Below are 6,446 nucleotides of genomic sequence, written 5' to 3'. Positions count from 1 at the left end.
AGGATCTGAAGCAGGCTCTGTGTTGACAGCGGGGAGCCCAATGTGGGGCTCACTCATGAACTGTGAGCTATGACCTGAGCCGAAGTCCTACACTTAGCAGACTGAGCCACCCAGGTACCCCAATATTTTCTAGCCATAAAGTAAAGAACTTTGCAATGGCAAGAAATATTCAACTATACAGGAGGCTGCCTTGGATATGCTGTTCTCATCAGAAGATATATTTCCACTGATTTACCTTTTAGTGATGTTGTTTTAAGCATTAGATGTGAGATTGGAGGAGGAAAGGTTCCTAGCTTGGGTGAAAGTCTAGGGTAAGGGTAATCTTACTTTTTACCTTACCCTATCCTGTTAAATAGCAGGACTCGGGTGAATGGAAGATTACAAAGTATCTAATAAAAAAGGAAAATTTTTAATTCACACGATTATAGGAAATGCAAAAGTCTGTTCCATGTTAGGTAATCAATATATTGAGTAAAATTTTATTATAATTTTCAGTAATGTCTCTTTGAGAAAATAAAACTATGTATTATCACAAATGCAAGTAAGCTTACAGCATACCTACAAAAATCATGAACTATTTTTAGGACAAAAATCTTGACTCATCAAATATTCATCCCAGGTTATAAGCAAGAAAATGAAAGCCTTTTCAAATTGAAATAAAACTTCACATAACAGAAATATTTTTATATGTATAAAGTATATTGAAATTTTTGCTTTCTCATTTTAAGCTGTTTCTCTTTAAAATAGTCACAAATATTTTTCTCCAAATTCTTTCACAAATTTACAGGTCATTCTTGCACAGGGGAGATGGTAAATTTCTCCGTATTTTTCCAATTTTTAAAGTATGTGCTGCTGAAATGAGCACTTTCCAAATTCCTTCAAATACTTTTTATGTACCTATGATTTAATGTACTCCATTAAAAATATGAGAGAAATAAGCAAGGACATAAGTACATAATTGATAGTGAATTAAAACTTTGAAATGACTAGAAATGATCAGGTCAGCCTGAATATCAATTTCATCTGATGTTTCTGCCCCTCCCCCTTCTTCAAGCAATCTAACTTACAGTGGCTTACTGCTTTATTTTTTAATTTTTTAATGTTTTTAAAAATTTATTTTTGACAGAGAGAGAAAGAGGCAGCATGAGCAGGGGAGGGTCACAGAGAGAGGGAGACACAGAATCTGAAGCAGGCTCCAAGCTCTGAGCTGTCAGCACAGAGCCTGACCTGGGGCTCGAACCCACAAACCGTGAGATCATGACCTGTGCTGAAGTCCAACACAACCGTCTGAGCCACCAGGTGCCCCAGTAGCTTACCGCTTTAGTAAAAATTTGGCAAATGACGTAATGTTCCACTTTTTAATACGAGATTTTGATGTTGCTGATAAGAGCTGGAAGGTTTAAGTACAACAACCGAGGTGATGATTCCTTTCCAAACAGAGTATATAATGGTAAGTGTGGGAACCTGTGAATCTGAACATTGTTTTACATCTCCTGGGCAATAAACTAATCATTACCAAAGATGTAAACCACTGCTTCTTCTCAATCTTTGTGTGTAGCTTTATTTGCTGCTAAAAGAGTTGTGATTTCCTCCACCCACTTCTCTTTAGAATGGTGCTAGTGCTCAGTAATGGCAGTAAAATGCCCTTGCAGGATGCATGCAGCACTCCTAACTCGGTCTTACTAAACTACTTTAAATTGAGGGGGAGGAGCGAAGATGGTGGAGAGGAAGGGAGCTCTGTAAACTTCGTCCGCCCCATCCATCAAACTGAGAAGGACATGACTCTCATCTGCAAGAGCAGAAGGAGAAAATACAGACTCCAGAAAGAAGACAACCTCAAAGATGCCTGAGTGAATGAGTGTGAACTGGGGAGATTGGAAAATGGGCCAGCTCTAGACGGGCAGGGGAGGTGGGAGCCCTAACCCAACAAGGGGAAAGCGCGTGGAGACCCTGGGAGACAAAGGGAAGAGAAAGAGAAACTGAACACACTCATAATACTGTCTCTACAGAAGAGATAAAGAACATTTAACCCCTCACGAGAGAAAAACTCTCACTCCATATATAACTGCTGGGCAGTGTGAATCCCGAACCTGGGTGGCACAAGCGAAAAAAAGTCCCCACCCCTGCATGATCCCAGCAGGAAGTCGCCGATGGCTCTGGGTGGGGGGGAGATGACCTTGGCTTTAGCTGCGGGAACAGTAGCGCACACCTCATTTCCACAGGGCTTCTTGCCTCGGCATTGGCCACGTGAAACCAGAATCCCAGGTGCCAACAGGGAAGAAATAGCCCCCACCCCTACGCCATCTCGGCAGGGAGTTGGTGGCAGCGGAGGCAGGACGCAGGCTTGGGCTGTGGCTGTAGGAGCTTGCAGCTAATTTCCGACAGAGCCTGGAATTACAGGCAGCAGCAGCGTGAATCCCTCCCAGCGCCAAGAGAAACTGCTCCCTTCCCCTACTTAACCGTGGCTGAGATTTGGTGGCAGCATCTGTGGGGGGCGCACTTGGCTTCCTGCAGTGCACCTCGTCCCCGGCAGCAGCAGCGCAAATCCCTACCTGCACCAAGAGAAACTGCTCCCTCCCCCTACAAGATCCCGGCTAAGAACCCGGCCGCCAAAGCCAGTACATTTCATCTGTGGTAGCATAAAAGTGCATGGACTAGGATTTTGAACCAAGGCGGGCCTGGAAACTACAGCGTGGTTCAGCTGCAGCACAGGGAGATCGAACTCATAAGAGTGGCCTGCAGTGCTTACATAGAGCAGAGCGTGGGACGCTGCCATTCTCTCCACAACCACCAAGAAGGAGCCTCTGAGAGCAGCCCCTGAGACCTACATACACCAAACCATGCCTACCTGCGAGGGGGAGCTGCTGGGTCTTTTTTGTACTTATTTTTTTATTATTATTACCTTTTTTACTTTTTAAAATTAAAAAAAAAATTACCATTTACCTTTTTCCTTTCTCCCTCTTTTTTTTTTTCTCTTGCCATCCAGATATATTTTCCCTTATCTCATCCTTATCTCTCCCTTCGACTGGTTATTCACTTCTAGACCATCCATTGTCCTTTGGTGTCTCTGCCCCCCCTTTATTTTTTGCTTCTCTTCTTCTCTTTCCTCTCCCTTTTCTTTTCTTCCTTTCCACCTTTCAATTTGTTTGTTTGATTTGTCTGTGCATTTGCGTGCTTCTGTTCCCTGCGTGTTTTTCTGTCTGTTGTTCTTTTCAGGACTACCCCAAGAAACAAGCCAAAGTATGCACAACGGAGAGTCCCAAATACTGCTGAGTAGGGAAATAAAATAATCAAAGGCAAACAAGAGAAACTGAGAGACACTATTAAAAGGGCATTTCCTGAAACAACAGGCCCTGGACAGTCAATAAGCCTCTTTTAACAGAGCAGAACTAAGAGGTGCACAAGCACAACGAGCTTTTTAAAGCTGACAAGAGATAGAAAACTAGCCAAAATGACAAAACAAATTTCCCCTGAAGAAACTCCAGGAAGAAGTCACAGCCACAGAACTGCTCAAAAGAGATCTAAACAACATAACTGAACAAGAATTTAAAACACTTGTCATAAAATTAATTGCTGGGCTTGAAAAAAGCATCATAGAAGCTACAGAGAAAATGACTAGGGACTTTGAAAATAGGTGTGATGACTCAAAAAAGGCTATAAATGAGGTGAATAATAAAATGGAGGGGGCCACCTCAAGGATTGAAGTGGCAGAGAGAAGAATAGGTGAATTAGAAGACACAGTTATAGCAAAAGAGGAAGCTGAGAAAAAAAGAGAGACATTGATCCAGGAGCAGGAAAGGAGAATCTGAGACCTGAGTGATACAATCAACAGAACAGCATCCGTATCATAGTAATCCCTGAAAGGAATAAAGTCAGAGAGGTCCTGAAGGGATACTAGACCAAATTATAACTGAGACTTTCCCAAATCTGGGGAAAGAAATAGACATTCAAATTCAACAGGCACAAAGAACCCCCTTAAGACATAATTTGAATCGACCTTCGGCATGACATATCATAGTAAACCTAGCAAAATATAAAGATAAAGAGAATTCTGAAAGCAGCTAGGGAGAACAGGGCCCTCACGTACAAAGGGAAACCTATCAGAGCAATCTAATGAAACTTGGCAGGCCAGGAAGGAATGGCAGGAAATCTTCAATGTGATGAACAGAAAAAACATGCAGCCAAGAATCCTTTATCCAGCAAGCCTGTCATTCAAAGTAGAAGGAGAGATAATAAACAAAAATTGAGAGAATTCATGACCACCAAACCAGCCCTACAAGAAATCCTAAGAGGGACTCTAGGAGGGAAATGCTGCAGAGAATACAAGGTGCCAGAGACACCACTACAAACATGAATTCTAGGGAGAACACAATGACTCTAAACCCACATTATACAATGATAACTCTGAATGTACATGACTGAATGCTCCACCCAAATGACACAGGGTGCCAGAATGGATCAGAAAACAAAATCCATCTGTTTCCTGTTTATAAGAGACTCATTTAGACCGGAAGTTACCTTCAGGTTGAAAGTAAAGGGATGGAGAAATATCTATCGTGCAACTGGAAACCAAAAGAAAGCCAGAGTAGCCATACTTATATCGGACAAACTGGACTTTAAAGTAAAGGCAGTAAAAAGAGATGAAGAAGGATATTATATAAAATTACAGGGTCTCTCCATCAGGAAGAGCTAACAATTATAAATATCTATGTGCCCAAAATCAAGAACACCCAAATACATAAAACAATCACAGACAGAAACAATCTTACTGATAAGAATGTGCTAATTGCAGGGGACTTTAATACTCCACTGACAGCAATGGATAGGTCAACCAGACAGAAAATCACTAAAAAAGCAATGAACCTGAACGACACATTGGAACAGATGGAATTGATAGATATATTTAGAACTCTGCATCCTGAAGTTAGGAAATTCACCTTCTCGAGTGCACCTGGCACATTCTCCAAGATAGATCACATACTGGGGCATAAAGCAGCCCTCCATAAGTATAAACGAATAGAGATCATACCATGCACACTTTCAGATCACAATGCTATGAATCTTGAAATTAACCACAGGAAAAAGTCTGGAAAACCACCAAAAGTGTGGAGGTTAAAAACCACCCTACTAAAGAATGATTGGGCTAATCAGGCCATTAGAGAAGAAATTAAAAAATATATGGAAACAAATGAAAATAAAAACACAACAATCCAAAATCTCTGGGATGCAGCAAAGGCAGTCCTAAGAGGAAAGTATATTGCAATCCAGGCCTATTTCAACAAACTAGAAAAAGCGCAAATTCAAACAGAGCACCTAATGGAACTAGAGGGGGAGCAGCAAGAGCACCCCAAACCCAGCAGAAGAAAAGAAATAATAAAGATCAGGGCAGAAATAAACAATATAGAATCCAAAAACACAGTTGAGCAGATCAATAAAACCAAGAGTTGGTTCTTTGAAAAAAATAAACCAAATTGTTGAACCTCTAGCCAGGCTCCTCAGAAAGAAAAGAGAGAGCACCCAGATAGACAAAATCATGAATGAAAAAGAATCTATCACAACCAATCCCTTAGAAATACAAGCAATCATTAGCAATTACTATGAAAAATTATATGCCAACAAACTGGACAACCTAGAAGAAATGGACAAATTCCTAAATGCACATGCACTACCAAAATTCAAATGGGAAGAGATAGAAAGCATGAATAGACTGATAACCAGTGACTAAATCGAATCCGTTATCAAAAATCTTCCAACGAATAAGAGCCCAGGGCTTCCCAGGGGCATTCTACCAGACATTTAAAGCAGAGCTCATACCCATTCTTCTCAAAATATTCTAAAAAATAGAAATAGAAGGAAAACTCCAAATTTATTCTATGAATCCAGCATCACCTTGATACCCCAACCAAACAGAGACCTAGCAAAAAAAAGAGAATGACAGACCAATATCCTTAATGAATGCAGATGCAAAAATACTCAACAAGGTCCTGGCAAATCAAATTCAACAGCATATTAAAAAATATGCATCATGATCTAGTAGGATTCATTCCTGGGTTACAGGGCTGGTTCAATATTTGCAAATCCATCAATGTGATCCATCACATTAACAAAAGAAAGAATAAAAACCATATGATCCTGTCAATAGACGGAGAAAAAGCATTTGACAAAATACAGCACCCTTTCTTTTTTTTTTTTTACTTCTTTCCAGTTCTTTTTTTATGTCCTATTTTTTACATTATAAAATTTCATATTTTTTAACATATGCAATTATTTTCCATCATTTACAATACAGTAGTTACAATGACACTCCAAACAGAAAATCAAAGTAAAAAATCAAAACACCAACTTCTGTTTCATGTAATTAGACTTATACAGAAATTAGAAGGTTAAGTAACAACTAGTTAATCACCTAATTTCACAGCTATCTGAAGTGGCAATCCTTATATAGC

General features: G+C 40.1%; 1 pseudogene; it reads right to left on the bottom strand.

Annotated features, from left to right (window-relative positions):
* Positions 1–751: 751 nt before the first annotated feature.
* Positions 752–865, bottom strand: LOC115288803 (annotated as a pseudogene).
* Positions 866–6,446: the final 5,581 nt, after the last annotated feature.

Source organism: Suricata suricatta, chromosome 3 (assembly GCF_006229205.1).
Source record: "Suricata suricatta isolate VVHF042 chromosome 3, meerkat_22Aug2017_6uvM2_HiC, whole genome shotgun sequence".
NCBI lineage: Eukaryota > Metazoa > Chordata > Mammalia > Carnivora > Herpestidae > Suricata > Suricata suricatta.
Note: the sequence above shows the minus strand (reverse complement) of the source record. Positions and strands in the feature narration are given on the sequence as shown.